Source organism: Urocitellus parryii, chromosome 5, assembly GCF_045843805.1.
Source record: "Urocitellus parryii isolate mUroPar1 chromosome 5, mUroPar1.hap1, whole genome shotgun sequence".
Lineage (NCBI taxonomy): Eukaryota > Metazoa > Chordata > Mammalia > Rodentia > Sciuridae > Urocitellus > Urocitellus parryii.
In genome coordinates this window covers 98871301-98886457 of record NC_135535.1, presented here as the reverse complement: position 1 = coordinate 98886457, position 15157 = coordinate 98871301, and the positions used below count along the sequence as shown (strand labels likewise).

General features: G+C 37.2%; 1 pseudogene; it reads left to right on the top strand.

The window, feature by feature from the left end:
• Nucleotides 1-5691: 5691 nt before the first annotated feature.
• On the top strand, nt 5692-6943 carry LOC113198218 (zinc finger and BTB domain-containing protein 14 pseudogene; annotated as a pseudogene).
• Nucleotides 6944-15157: the final 8214 nt, after the last annotated feature.

Genomic DNA, 15157 nt, shown 5'->3' with positions numbered 1-15157 from the left:
GGCCTTGCCAAGTTGCTGAGGCTGGCCTTGAACTTTCCATGTTCCTGTTGCTGCCTCCCAAGTCACCCAAATGTCTTCCTTTTATAAATCAATAACTCCTTTGGCATTTTCCAGGGCTATACAAATAAGATTGCTCTGCATTTTGTGCAACTTCAGAACAATATTCTTATTCATACTCTTCTCTTTCTCAGCTGAACACCTTTAATTAACTCAGTGAGTCTTACAGGATATTATTTTCCAACTCACTTATTATTCTGACAATTTTTTTGTTATAAAATTTCTTGGTCTATTCAATTTATGAATTCAAGCATATTCTGAACAATTATAGTCTTCAGAGTCTGAAGTTGGGTTTAGTCTCTTAGTGGCAACTGCTTTCATTTTTTTTCAAGCCATAAAAGATAACTTAACCTGGAATTTCTTTACCCTTTGTTGTTTTTTCATCTTGTGATTATATTTCTGTTATTTTAGCCTTTCATTTAATGAGGATTCTGTTACCTCATCCTATAGGAAAGGGGCCTGAAGGAATTGGCATATGGACAGCTTGAACAATGTTGGATCTAGTAACAGAACATGAAATCATGGTCCTGGATGGAATACTAAAATATGGAAGACAACTATGAATACTTGTAATTAGAACTAATTGTTGAGGAGAATGACCAATTGTTTGTTTTAAATAACCCGAGGAAATTGATGGTTTTCTCTTGAGAAATCTGACTAGCCCTTTAACTCAACTCTGCAAGTCGGGAAATTTAGATATGGGTGAGAAGTGTCCAATACACGAGCTTCAAAAGTGACATTGTTCTTCTGGGTCTTATAAAGAAGTTTCTCCAATATCAAGGGAGAGAGACATAATGGCTACCACCAGGATGCTGCTGGTTCTGCTCTCAATGGCCCTGCTGGCCCTGAGCTCAGCTCACAGGGCAGATGATGGTAAGAAGTAGGAGTCATACAACAGAAAATGGGGTGAAAATGTGTGGAGAAGAGTTCAGTTTAATTGACTCTTTTCAGAAATTCAGTAGTTTATATTCAGAGAGTAGGTTACTAAAAGTGGAGGCAACATGAGTTTCTATATTATTTTTCACTGTTAGCAATATCTCTCTGAAAATCTTTGCCTATGCCTACATCTTAAAACAGCATCGTAATGGTATAGATTTTATGATCATAACATATGGATCTTCAGATATTCACTTGTGTATAACAGGGCCTCTAAATTAAGTAAAATTTCTATAATTCATCTAGATATCTTGTTTCTTTGACATCAAACACTTGAAAACCTGTATTGGAAATTTTGATTAAATTTTTATTTATTTAATCAAAATTTTAATGTTAGACAGGAATTATTAAACTTTTCATTTATATCACTAACCTTTTTAACACACAAATCTAGTCATGCAACTCTCAGACAAGCATTTTTGAGTAAACTTATGGATTTCTAGAAATGGGTCATTTTAGGTAATAATGAAGGAATTTATATATAATAAAAGTAAAGGCTAATTACCAATCTGTGACTCTTTCACATACAGAAGATGGATGGCATATCTTTATGGTATCAAATATATAGATGCAGAACAAAAATCCAGATTATTGTTTAAATGATTGCCAATATCCAAATACCAAACCCCTTATAAGATAAACAATGAAAAGCTAGAATCATATTTTTTTCCTTGTCAAATGTTGTCACACTATATAGAAGCAGCCTGAGTTAAGAAAATGGGCATATTAAAAATAAGAATTTGTTTACTGCTTGAAATATTAAACAATGAATGAAATTATAATAGGCTATTTGACTTTTAAATCTGTTGCCATATACTGAGACAAATTTGTTGCTTATGAAAAAAAGATTTCCAATCCAGATATCTTTCAAAGTCTATATTAACATGCTCTGAGCCTCAACTTCTGTTGTGATAGTTTGGGTATTAGATGGAGAGCAACAATAAAATTCTGAGGAAAGATATTTCAACAGAAGTATGTGCTATGAATTATTGTGTTTTTAACATATGGTATGTCATTAATTATTCACTGCAACCATTTGAGATAGATATTATTATCTATATTTTACATTTGTTCCCTAACTTTTTAAGTACTTTTCAGAGCTTACATAACTAGCATGAGGCATAGCTATATTATAGACACAACCCTATTGGTTTTCAAAGCCCATGATCTTTCTCTCACTCTGTGACCACTATTTTAGCTTTCACTTTATTTGAAATGACTTGGCTTTGTCCTAAGTACAGTGAATATTTTCAAGTTAATCTCCTTATCCAACACAGAAATTCCTTTGTTCCTATCTCTTCTTGGTGATGAATTATTTCTTGCCTTTCTTCCCAAAGTCACCCATTTCCCCAAGACACTTCACAGTGCAATATAGTGCAGGGCTGTGTCTGATTATCTCTTAGAACATTTGGTTTGCCAAAATGTAAGGAACCTTCAAATGAAAGTGTAGCTTAAAAAGTAGTCAAATGTTCGATGCCTCAAAATACCACCAAAACAACATTTTGATGAGCAAAAGGAAGTTTATTCTTAACATGATGAGGGAGAGTGCTACTTTGCCTTAATAGTGTCTTGGAGGGGAAGAGAAAAGATGGAATATTTAAAAATGAAAGTTTGAGTTTGGTCTCATGAAGACTTTGTTTGGAGTGGATAAAATTTATAAGATTCTGAGAGAAGGGTCCTGAGGTTATATGAAGAGTCTGGGAGAATAAGCAATCAATGGCATGGAAGAGTTGAACAGACTTATGCTTGTTTAAATGAGTTTTGGGCAAGTTCTTGAAGTAATCAATAGTTATTTGAACAGTTTGTCAGTTGGGTAAGAGTGTTCTGGATAGCAAAGTAATGTGAATGTAGACGGTGAGCTGTATGGCTATAGATGGCTCTGATTCTCAAATTTTCTCTGTTCAGCATCTTTATTTTGTCTACAAGTATTGTGGCTCCCCTTTCATTACTTCTAATGCAAATTCGTCAAATATTTGACTTTCTCTTCATCTCTTGTTCAGAATCAACGTTCAGGATTAGGGCTCTACTTGGCAAGGGTTTATTCATTGTATCCAAATCATTCATATTTTTTTCATAGAGTTCTCTTAGGCATTTTCTTAACTTGTATGTAAATCTTTTTACAAATGCATAGCTGGATTCCATTAAACCATGCTTTAAATTTGTCTTATTTATTTTTCTCTTTCTAAAATCCTAGATACACTTCGTGAATTTCTTCAAAAAACAGGTAAATTCTTACTTAAGCATGTCTTTCTTTTCTTTTCTTTCTTTCTTTTCTGTCTTTTTTTTTTTTTTTTTGGTACTGGGGATTGAGCCCAAGGGCACGTAACAACTGAGCCACATCCTCAGTCCTTTTTATTTTTAATTTTGAGACAGGGTCTGGCTAGGTTGCTTACAGCCTTGTTAAATTGCTGAGGTTAGCTTTGAACCTGCAATCTTCCTGCCTCAGCTTCCTGAGTCTCTGGGATTACACGTGTGTGCCACCATGCCCAGCATGTTTCTTTTTTCTTCAGAACCTATAATACTTTTTTCTTAATCTATTGTTTCTTAAAAGCTCCTAAATATTGGAGCTGGGAGTGGTGAAATATACCTGTGATCCCAGAGACTCAGGAGGCTGAGGCAGGAGGATCACGAGTTCAAAGCTAGATTCAGAAATTTAGAGAGGTCCCGAGCAACCCTATCTCTGAATAAAATATAAAAAAGGGCTGCAAATGTGGCTCAGTGATTAAGTGCCCCTAGGTTCAACTACAAGTACAAAAAAAAAAGTTTTGGTTTAGGGAGTCCTAAAGGGCACAAGGAATAACAAGACCATATGTTTCAGTAGTCCTCAGTGATGTGTTAAATATGCACCATCTCCTTTCTTTTCACACTGGGACCCCTTGTATCAGAGATTCAAACAGTGTCTGGACATGAGCAGAGAGCATAGGCATGAATTTCTCCAAATCCTTCTGCAAACAACAGCTAGCAACTGAGTAAAGTAAGCCCTTTACATTTGCAAAGATTTCATCTCCATTGACATATAACTAACTAAAAGCATAAAGATATCCCATAATTTACTTAAAGTAGTATAGTTTTTTCATGAGTGCATTTACCATTGCACTTTGTTATTCCACTCTGAACTTATAGCACTAATGACTCATTTTTTAATTCAAAAGCCCTGACATCTGCTTACATGCTGATTTTTCTGAATACATGAATTTTAAAGCCATTATTAATCATGCACACTTCAACTGAGGAATTTGAAGTCATTTTAAATGAAATGAGTGAAGGAGTGGGTGTAGAAGAAAGATATAAAATAAGAACCAGAGTATATGAGAGAGCAATAGCAGAATTGAATAAAAATGAATTAACAAACAATTTGATTGCTTAACAAAAGTCTTTATGCTTAGTGATTTTTTCTAGTTCCTGACTTGTCAGTGATGCTTCCATTCACTTTCTAACATCATTTCAAATTTCATCCTTCCTTTGTTCTTTCTTTTCAGGAGCTGCTCAAAAGGAAGAAGAGCCCCAGCTGCTATGTGAGCTATTTTGAATTCAACTAAGTTATTGAGAATTTTTCTAAATGGAGTCTAGGAACCTCTGGATTACTGATATAATTTAAAATTCCTGTAGTTCTTTTTTTTTTCTTTTTTCTTTTACTTTTTTGGTACACGGGATGGAACCCAAGGATGCTTAACCATTGAGCCACATCCCAAGCCCTTTTTTATATTTTGTTTTGAGACAGGGTTTCTCTGAGTTGCTTAGGGCCTTTCTGAGTTGCTTAGGGCCTTGCTAAGTGGCTTTGAACTTGAGATCATTCTGCCTCACCCTCGCTATTTGCTGGGATTATAGGCATGTGCTACCACACCTGGCTAAATTCCCATAGTTTTAAAGAATAAAAACATTATATTTAACCTTTAAAACTTACTTTCTCAATCAGTCTGCCATACAGTTTTAATTCTACATCACAGAAGGAATATAAAATCTAAAACCAGAAACCAAGAAAATAGACCCAAACCAAAAACAAGAGAGGGAGAGAGGGAGGAAGAGAGGGAGAGAGAGATATTTGCTTTGGATTTAAGAGTGTTCTGAGGTTCAGTATGGGGATGCTTGTTCTGAATTTTTTTCTTGTTTAAGGTCCTATCCTTGGGTTTCTTTGTGATGGCATGCCTATTTGGGAATTCCTGAAAGGTTTTATCTGCATTCTTCCACCACTAATTCAGTAAAATTTAATATTTAGCAATCACCTTGGCAGGGATCTTTGCCCAGCACTGGGAATACAAAGGTGAATGAAGCATTGTTACTGGTCTTGAAGAACTCAAATCTTTTGGAAGATGATGCTTGGATATATTGTCAGAAAAAGGGGTAAAAGGGTTCATAGTTGGGAAGGCAGGTTGTGCACCTGCAGGAGAAAGGCTGCTACCATCACGGATGTGGACCCTTTGCACCTCAGCTCCTCCCCAAACTAAAAAAACAAAACATAAAGAAAAAAGCCAAAACACTGCCACCCAAATGTTCCTGCACTGTGTGTCCATTCCAATCCAGCCTGCAAGCTAGTAAATGCAGGGAGCTTGGGTGTGTGTGTATGTGTGTGTGTATGTGTGTGTGCAGTGTCCGTGACGTGACTGTGCCTGGCTACAAGTCTGGTGTGCCCGTGATCAGACTTATTCTGATTTGAATATTTTGGTGCTTAAGGTATTAAAATAGTCAACTGAGTTGTTCATGGAGCTTTTCATCAGGATGTCTGAAACCACCCAACCAAATTACAACGCTTCTAAAACTCTGTTCCTGAAAACATCAAACAAACAATGGCTCGAAGAAGAATTTTGTGATATTACAATTGTGGTTGAAGATGTGAAATTCAGAGCACACAGATGTGTTCTCTCAGCCTGCAGCACTTATGTGAAAAAGCTTTTAAAAAAAATGGGAGGTAAATAGCTCTTAGGAAACAGATAGTAAATTTTCTTTGTTCTGGTGTATTTGAAGAAGTCAAGATCTGCATGTATACAGCAAAGATTTCTCTGAAAAAGAGGGATGTTAATGATGTACTTGAGTCATATTCTTGGCATCTGATTTTTGGATAATCTCTGTTCTCAGAAGTGAGATGCATCTAATTCTAATGAAAATACCAGTCAGTCAAGGAGAAGTATTGTCTCAACATAAATTGCCCCACTGGAGAGACTGCTGACACTGGATGATGATGGCATGTCAGGAGGATGGTAAGTGACCTACAACTTCAGTCAAGGTTCAGGAAGTGATTTTGAAAGAACACGGGATCAAGGAAGTTGCAAAAGTCAATTGCTATGACCAGGAAGTAGAATCCATGAAAAACCCTGAGTCCAAAGATTAAGGGTTCCAGAACCCTCAGGCCTTAACATTTAAGGATGAAACACGTGGTGTGAAAGATGAACAGGTGCCAGGCTGGACAACAGCCGCCAGGGGCATGAAGTTTGAGTATTTCCTGTATGGTCACCACTGGGAGCTGACTGTCTGCCAAGCAAGTTTTAAGATGTTTTCTGATGAAAGCAGCTTGAGGAAGCAGGAAAAACTCCACACAATGGACAGGATGTTTGTTTGTGAAATATGTGAAGAAGGTCCACCTGGAAGAACACCTAAAAATCCACATGGAATTATAGGGCCTGTAGTTGTGAGTTGTGTGGAAAATAATTTATTTTGAAGAAACACTAGAGAGTTCACAGAAGCAAAGGACAGTCATTCTGTCACAAGTGTGACAAAGCCTTCAAACGCAAGTCCCACCTCAAGGACCATGAAAGGAGACAGAGAGGGGACAGTCCTTTGTGTTGGCTCCTGCACCAAAACATTTGCCAAGGCATTTGATCTGAAGGGTCACCAGAACAATATGCACACAGAGAGGTCACTAGTCATCCTTGGCACCATCTAGAACAAGACCGAACAGGTGCAGGGAACTTTCTGGCTGCTGAGTGCAGCTGCAGTCCAAACAGCCTGCAGCTAGAGGTGCAGGGCCGGAAGTCCTCCTGTGCCTAGGAAGCCAAGACTGAGACTGCATCCATCATAACCAGAGAACGCCAGCGATTATGCTTTTGTGGAAACGAACAGAACATTGTACATATTGTACATATTGTGCATAAGGCAGTGGTTGGTTTTAAAAACTTTTCAAGGAAACTGATATTCTTAAGTTCTAGTAAGTTTTTCTGTCCTTTTTGGTGTTTTTTAGTGGTGTTGCCAATAAACTCCTCTCTCCCCTTCTTTTTATGATTTTAATTTGAGAACCCCTATGTCCAGTTTAGCAGTGAGAGACTGTTCCATTTTTGATTCCTCTACACTTACTATACTGGTGAGTGCACTGCACAGAGTAATAATTGAATAAATTGATTTCTTCATCATCATAATTACATGTGAATTATTACTAATAATCAATATATTTCATATAAATGTAGACAGTGCCATTAGGTGCTTGATCAGGAACCCTATGCAAGTATGAACCCAAGTTCTGGAAATGCAGAATGGAATCGGGTTTATATTTGGTTTGTTAATTTTTTATATCACTGTTTTTAACTGTTTTTGTAACAAGTAGTAGTTGTCTTGCTCAAGTGTTTCTTCATCCATTTTGATTGCTCTGTATCTACCCAAAAAGCTGCAGTCACACATACCAGAGGCTGAGCAAGCTCACCAGGATTCTGGTGGTCTTGGGGCTGAGTTCCTACATTCCTCTTTTTTGGAGCTTTGCTACCTTGCTCCAGCAGGGATTTGTGGAGTAGACCAGTGCCAAGAGGAGATAAAGTTTTCACCTGTGCAACAATTCCAAGATTTGCTACATCAAAACAGTTTTTTTATTTTTATTATTTGTTTTTGTTTTCAGTGGTGGAAATCCTAGGCCTCACAAATGCCAGGCAAATATTCTACCACTGAGCTACATCACCATTCCCACCTTTCTCTCTCCTTGGCCTCCTGTTCCTTCCTTCTCCTCCTCCCTCTTCTCTCCCTCCTCCCTCCCCCCTTCCTCCTTCTCTTCCTCCTCCTCTTTCATGCTAGAGATTGAACCCAGGGTGCTCTACCCGTGAGCTACATACTCAGATCTTATTTTTAATTTTGAGGTAGAGTCTCAGAAAGTTGCCCAAACTGGCCTGGAACTTACTTCAGCCTCCTGAGTCACTAGGATTACAGGAGAGCACCACCATGCCCAGCTTCAAAACAATTCTTTTTTTTTTTTTTTTTTTTTTGGTACCAGGAATTGAACCTAGGGACACTTAACCACTGAGCCACATCCTCAGCTCCTCCCTCCCTTTTTAAAATTTATATTTGAGGCAGGGTCTGCTAATTTGTTCAGTCTGGCTAAGTTGGTGAGGCTGGCCTTTAACTTGCAAAACTCCTGCTTCAGCCTCTGGAGTCACTGGAATTACAGGTCTGTGCTACCAGGCCAGATGCAAAACAATTTAAAAAAATCTTTGTTTATTTTATGTGATGCTGAGGATGGAACCCAGTGCTCATATGTGTGAGGCAAGTGCTCTGCCACTGAGCCACAACCTCAGCCCACAAAACAATTTTTAGTTTTAAAATTAGATTTGTATTTAGGATCAAAATTAGGACAAGAAACCAACTTGCACTTTCAGATACATTTGTGGAACTTAACAGAATGTCATCAAGCTTTTGTGTGCTGTACAGCACTTTATTTACCCATAAAGGATTTGCAGTGAGTTTACTTAATAAATTTAAAATCTTCTAAGTGTGTAATTGGTAGTGTTGGTTTTATGTATTTTAAGGAACAGCTGACAGTGGCACTTTTTTTTTTTTTGCACATTGGACTAAAGTAACTTCCATGAGCAACAAATAGCACAATGTTTTTAACTAATATTAAAGACTATCATTGGGGCTGGGGATGTGGCTCAAGCGGTAGCGCGCTCGCCTGGCATGCGTGTGCCCGGGTTCGATCCTCAGCACCACATACCAACAAAGATGTTGTGTCCGCCGAAAACTAAAAAAAAAAAAAAAAAAAAACCTATCAGACCAAATGTTTATTTTTGAAGTATATTTCATAATTGGTTACAGTTTTAAATAGAAGTCAATTGCTTTTTCATAGCTGTAAATAAGAATTGTAAACTTTGTTTCAGATATGATATACTAAATGTCCTTTAAACCATTGCCTTGGGAATATATGGAAATGGCAACAATAGTTTGAAGTATGCTCTGTAAGATAGGATTAGTCATTTATTTTAGAATATGTATAATTATAGAAAATGCCAACTTTTAAAATTTATGTTTGGTTACTAGGATTTAAAAAAATATATTAAAGTAATTTCATTTCAGAACTCGTTTCATTAACACCTGTGATGATGATTTTGGGAAAATTTTGATATTTTAAAGTGGTATATATGTTATGCCCAAGATTATAGGATGAAGTGGTTACCTTTAGTAAACAAACAAACAAAAAAACAAGCTATTTATTGGTAAAATGTTTGATTTAGTTTACAATTAGTTTCTTTTCTTGAAACTTGTTTATTCAGTAAGAAAAAATGGTGTTTACATGCTATGAGAAGGGGAACTGACTGCTGTCCTAAGGCTGTTTCAACCAAAGCAAAGGAAAAATAATTTAACATCTTGTTGATAGCTACTTCAACGAACTGTATTTTGGGCCTTCATTTTTTTTTCATATAAAATAAAATATGCTTCTATGGAAAAAGAAAGAAAAGGGGCAAAAGAAGATATTATGAGATTTCAGAACAGGGGAAGAAAGGGAAGTCCTCATACAAGAGGTGGCATGGGCTGTGGACCTTGGACAGTGGGAGGTGGCTAAAGCAGAAGAAATACCTGGCTTAATCTGGGCATGTATTGCAGTGTTTTCAATCTTCTTGGATCTTTGAGTGTTGTAATAAGGTTGAAATAGACATAGAAGATAAGGTTGAAAATATGGGTCATGAAAGACATTGTGATGAGCAAATTGATTTTGTTATTTATTATATAGGCAACAAAGAGGTTTTTTTGTGTGTATATCTCTCTCTTCTAAAATTTTTATTTGTTCTTTTTAGTTATACGTAAGAGTAGAGTGTATCTTGACATATTATACATACGTTTTATAACTTATTCTAATTAGGATCCCATTCTTGTGGTTGTACATGATGTGGACCTTAACTGGTTGTGTATTCACATATGAACATAGGAAAGTTATGTTCAATTCATTCTACTGTCTGTCCTATTCCCATCCCCCTTCCCACACTTGCACCCTGTCCAATCCTGTTCCTCCACCCCTACCTATTGCAAGTCAGCATCCACATGTCAGAGAGAGCATTTGGTTTTTGGGGATTGGCCTGTTTCATTTAGCACGATAATCCCTAGTTCCATCCATTTACTGGCAAATGCCATAATCTCATTCTTCCTTATGGCTCAGTAATATTCCATCGTATATATGTACCAAGACAAAGAGATTTTTTTATATATTTTTATTTGTTCTAATTAGTTTTACTCGACAGTAGAATCCATTTTTGACACATCATACATAAATGGAGTATAACTTCTCATTCATCTGGTTGTACATGATGTAGAGTGACACAGGTCATGTAATCATATATGCATGTAGGGTAATAATGACGATTCATTCTACTATCATTCCTACTCCCGTCCCCTCCCACTCCCTTCTCTTCACTCCCCTCTGTCTAGTCCAAAATACCTCTATTCTTACCCCCTAAATTATTGTGAATTAAAATCCACATATCAGCAAAATGATTCAGCCTAAGAGATTTTCGAATAAGAGAGTGATAATGGGAATTTCTTTGATCTGACAACAATGAAAAACCAGTAGCTTGAGGGCACAGGTTTTGTCTTTCAAGCTTTGAATTTTAGTGTGCGACATGTATAGAGCATGCAATTAAATATATGTTGAATCCACCAAAGGATGATTGTAAGTAAGAGTGGTGGCCATAAGATCCTAAAGAAATGATTGAAAGTTGATGCAAGAGATGATGAGGGCTGGAATTTAATTACAGAAACCAGACATTTGCAAAAGGAGACAATGTAGGGTGATTTTTCTTTATACTTTCTGTTTGAGAAACTGTAGACTGAGCAATCTGTAGAAGATGTTAGAAGAAAGAGCAGAGTGGGTGCTGTGTGATTTTTCTGCTATTGGGAAGGATGTGGTGGCTGATAATTATCCCCTGTTCAATGGACTTGTGTCAAGAAAGCATATATTTCTAGGGGTAGGCCAAGTGACTTTATTTGGTGGTTTCTCTCAGGCACAATGAGAAGTCTTGTGGCCTATGGATGGTTTTCTTGTATATCATTGCCAAGTTCAGAATGGACAGCAATATCGAATAGTGAAAGATGCACCAAATGTGAGGGGAGAGTTAATTGTGATGGACCAAACAAAAGGTGCTGACGTATGTGCACTCTGGTCAGGATGTCTCTGCCCCTTTTCTAGCCCCTGGGCCCTGGTCAGTACCTAATACCATTTTAAAACAGCCAAATATCTTCTCACTAAGTATAGGCTATGGTGCATTCCATACTTGCCTTCATTAAGCTTATGGTTATTCTTTTTCTTTTTTCTTTTTTTAATTCTTTTTCTTTTCTCCTTTTTTTCCCTGTATCTGTTTGCTTCTTCTAAGCAGATGATGAATTAACTGAAGAAACATCAGAGAAATTGCAAGTCAGACATCAAAGAGAACTCACAGGTCAGCATGTCAAGAAGGGCAAAAGTGGGAAGAAAGGCCAAGATCGTCAGCATGGCCCACGAGGTCAAACTGTCCAGGGGGGACAGGAGAGCTCAAATGGAAATCGACATAGGGGAGATGGCCAAAGAGACCAGGGTCACCAGGGTAGGCAGAAAGGCCAGTCTGAAAGAAGTGGCCAGAAAGGTCAGCCTGGAAGAGGTGGCCAGGGTGGTCTTCACAGAAGAGGTGGCCAGGGTGGTCATCATGGAAGAAGTGACCACGATGATCAGAGCAATAGCTCTCCTGTCAGTGAATGATGTGGAAAACCAACTAATGATGGTCTCCAGTGATGTCTCAGGTACTGACTGTATTTCATTCAGTCATTTAATTAATTTCTTTTTAAATTCTCCAATTCTCTCATTTCTACTCATGCCTCCCATTTTTAAATCTTGACTTTATTCTTTCTCAAACTCTTTCCCAGATGTGTCCATAACAATGTTGCTCTCTGCCCAACCTTACACACGAACACGCCCTCTGCTTTTACAAGAGCAACTGTCCCTTCTACCTTGTTGGAGTTTCTGACTCTCTTCTTCTTCTGTTGGTTGGCAGGCTCTCCAAGCTCTCCCTTTCTCTTCTCTCTTTTTTTTCTTTAATATCTTCCTTTCTTCTTCCATTCTCCCTGCCTTTTCCTCTGGCCCCCTCTCTTCCTTCCCCTCTTTCTCCTCCTTTTTCTCTTAATGTAAGGTATTTTAGTGAGACTACTTAATGGAAGAAATATCAGGCATAGGTCATGCACAAGCCAATTTATTACTCTTACCTAAAATTCTTCTTTTTGTTTCAGAAGTTGATGGAGATCAACAGGCAACTATAAACTTTTCAGGAGTGTAAACTTTGTGGCCTTTCTTTCTCTAACTTCAGAAAACCAATAAGCTGGGCAAAGTGGCACACCTCTGTAATTCCAGTGGCTCAGGAGGCTGAGGCAGAAGGATCTCAAGTTCAAAGTTAGCCTCAGCAACTTAGCAAGGCTCTGAGCAACTTAGTAAGACCCTGTCTCAAAATAAAAAAAATAAAATAAAAGGGACTGAGGATGTGGCTCAGTGGTTAAGTGCCCCTGGGTTCACTTCCTGGTACCCTAAAAAACAAAAACAAACAAAAAACCAAAAAATCAAAAATACCAACAAAAACTCCAATAAAGTCATCAGCATTAATGCCTTGGCTCTTGTTTTCTTTCTAGGGTGATAGATGTCCATCAAGGAATAAGAATATGCAGGGAGATACAGGGTCTTGATTGGACTCCAACTCATCTGTATATTGGAGATTTATGGAAAGCTCAGATTTTAATAATTAGTCAAGGACTTAAGCACCACCAGTGTTTTAAAGCAAAAGACTTTATTCTTGAAACCAGTAACCAGATTACCAATATACACACCATTTTCTCAGTTCAAACAGAAATTTACCCTGTGTATTTCCTTGACTTCAGTCAGTATTTCAAAGCATATGTGCCATTTAGTTATATTTCTGTTTAGCTGGGATTTGAGAAAGCTTTGAAGAATACCAGAAGCTAGGGTAGAGGCAGAACAGATTGTTCCTCACAGCACTCAGGAAGAACCAGCTCTGCTCACTCCTGTCTTTAAACTTCCATCATCCAGAACCATAAGAAAAAAAGGTTCTGAGAAAAAAAAAAAAAAAAAGGTTCTGTTGATTAAACTCCCACACCCTATCCCCCTAGTTTGTGGTGTTTTGTTATAGAAGCCCCGGGGTGTGTGTGTGTGGGGGGGAGTGAGACAATTCACTTATGAGATCATTTTGGGTGTGTGAAGCATAGACAAATTATAACATTTATTCCATTGTATCTTCCAAGCTTCTGAGTGGAGATCAATAGAAAAAGACATCACAGGCATGCATCTCTCAATTGCTGGCCTCAATTCCTAGTCAAGCTAGGAATTCTGCTTAACCTAGAAGTTCTTTTGTTTTACTAAGTGTTAAAATATCATTTTATCTATGGGGAATATACACATGTGAATGCAGGTAGTATAAGAAGATTGATTTAAAATCAGATGAGGGTAAAAATGATGGCTTTAATGGCCAATTCCATCAAGGGTATGAGTAGTTTTCTTTTTGTACTAGTATTAATGAAGACATTACAGTTTAAGGTAACATAAAGAGAAATTAAACATGTTTAATTCTATTTAATTGTATATTCACTATTATGTTTAATTCTGAATCATATTCAGAACTAGCATTTGTCTCAGAAGAGGAATTAATTTATTGTTTTCTGTTTTTCTCTATGACCTGGTGGACTTTTTAAAAAAATTTTAATTAGTTACACACAACAGTACAATGACCTTGACATATCATACATTTGAATCAGATGGGATATAATTTCTCATTTCTATCCAGCTTCTGAAATAATATGACCACACTTTGGGTAGACCTGAGTAACAATCACAATGCAAAATATACGAAGATATATAAACCTAAGGGTAGAAATGTCTGAAAACTTATCATAGGTAAGGATGAAAGTGAAAGAAACTTTCTGTTTTTATCTTCATTTAAACCTTACTATATTAGTCAGTGTTCCTAAACCACTGAAAATATTGTGATAATGCATAGAGTTAGTCATGGTTTCATTATACTTTCCTCCACTCTCCGATATCCATGGTCAAGATCCTATGTCATGCTGGGCATGGAGGCACACACTTGTAATTTCAACAACTCGGGAGACTGAGGCTGGAGGATCACAAGTTTCAAAGCCAACCTCAGCAACTTAGCAAGGCCCCAAGCAACTTATTGAGAAGCTGACTCAAAATTTAAAAATTAAAAAAAAAAGGGATGGGTAGGGAGTGGCTCAGTGGTTAAGTGTCCCTGGGTTCAATCTCTGGTACTAAACAAACAAACAAACAAACAAATCCCTTGTCACTTCCTTTATGAGAACTTTCCTTTCCTTCCCTGCTATGGGCTTTCAGAATATCCTCTTTTGCTCCCTCTTCTGATAGTGACTATGGTTATGTCCAAGCATCATCAACCATTAGATTCTGAGCTCCTAAGGATGGTAAAAATGCTACATTCACCTTTGCATCTCCATTGCTGAGAATAGGGTCCTGCCAGAGGGATTATTTAAAAAGTGTACATTTCCCCAAAGAAAACAATTAGGAATCTATAGAATGCAAGAAGAATGCAGGACCTACAGAATGCAAGAAACTCTTTGCTAGCTACTCTTTTTGACAGGGGATTAATATCCAGAATATATAAAGAACTTAAAAAGCTTTATATCAAAAACCAAAATAACTCAATTAAGAAATGGGCAAATGAATTAAACAGACAACTCTCAAATGAAAAAAACACAAATGGGCAACAAATTTATAAAAAAAAGTTCAACATCTTAAGCAATTAAGGAAACGAAAGTCAAAACTACACTGAAATTTTATCTCACATCAGTCACAACAGCAGTCATCAAGAATACAAATAATAATAAATTCTGGAGAGGATATGGAGAAAAAGGAACACTTTTACACTACTGGTGGGACTGTGAATTAATTCAACCACTGTGGAAATCAGTATGGAAGTTC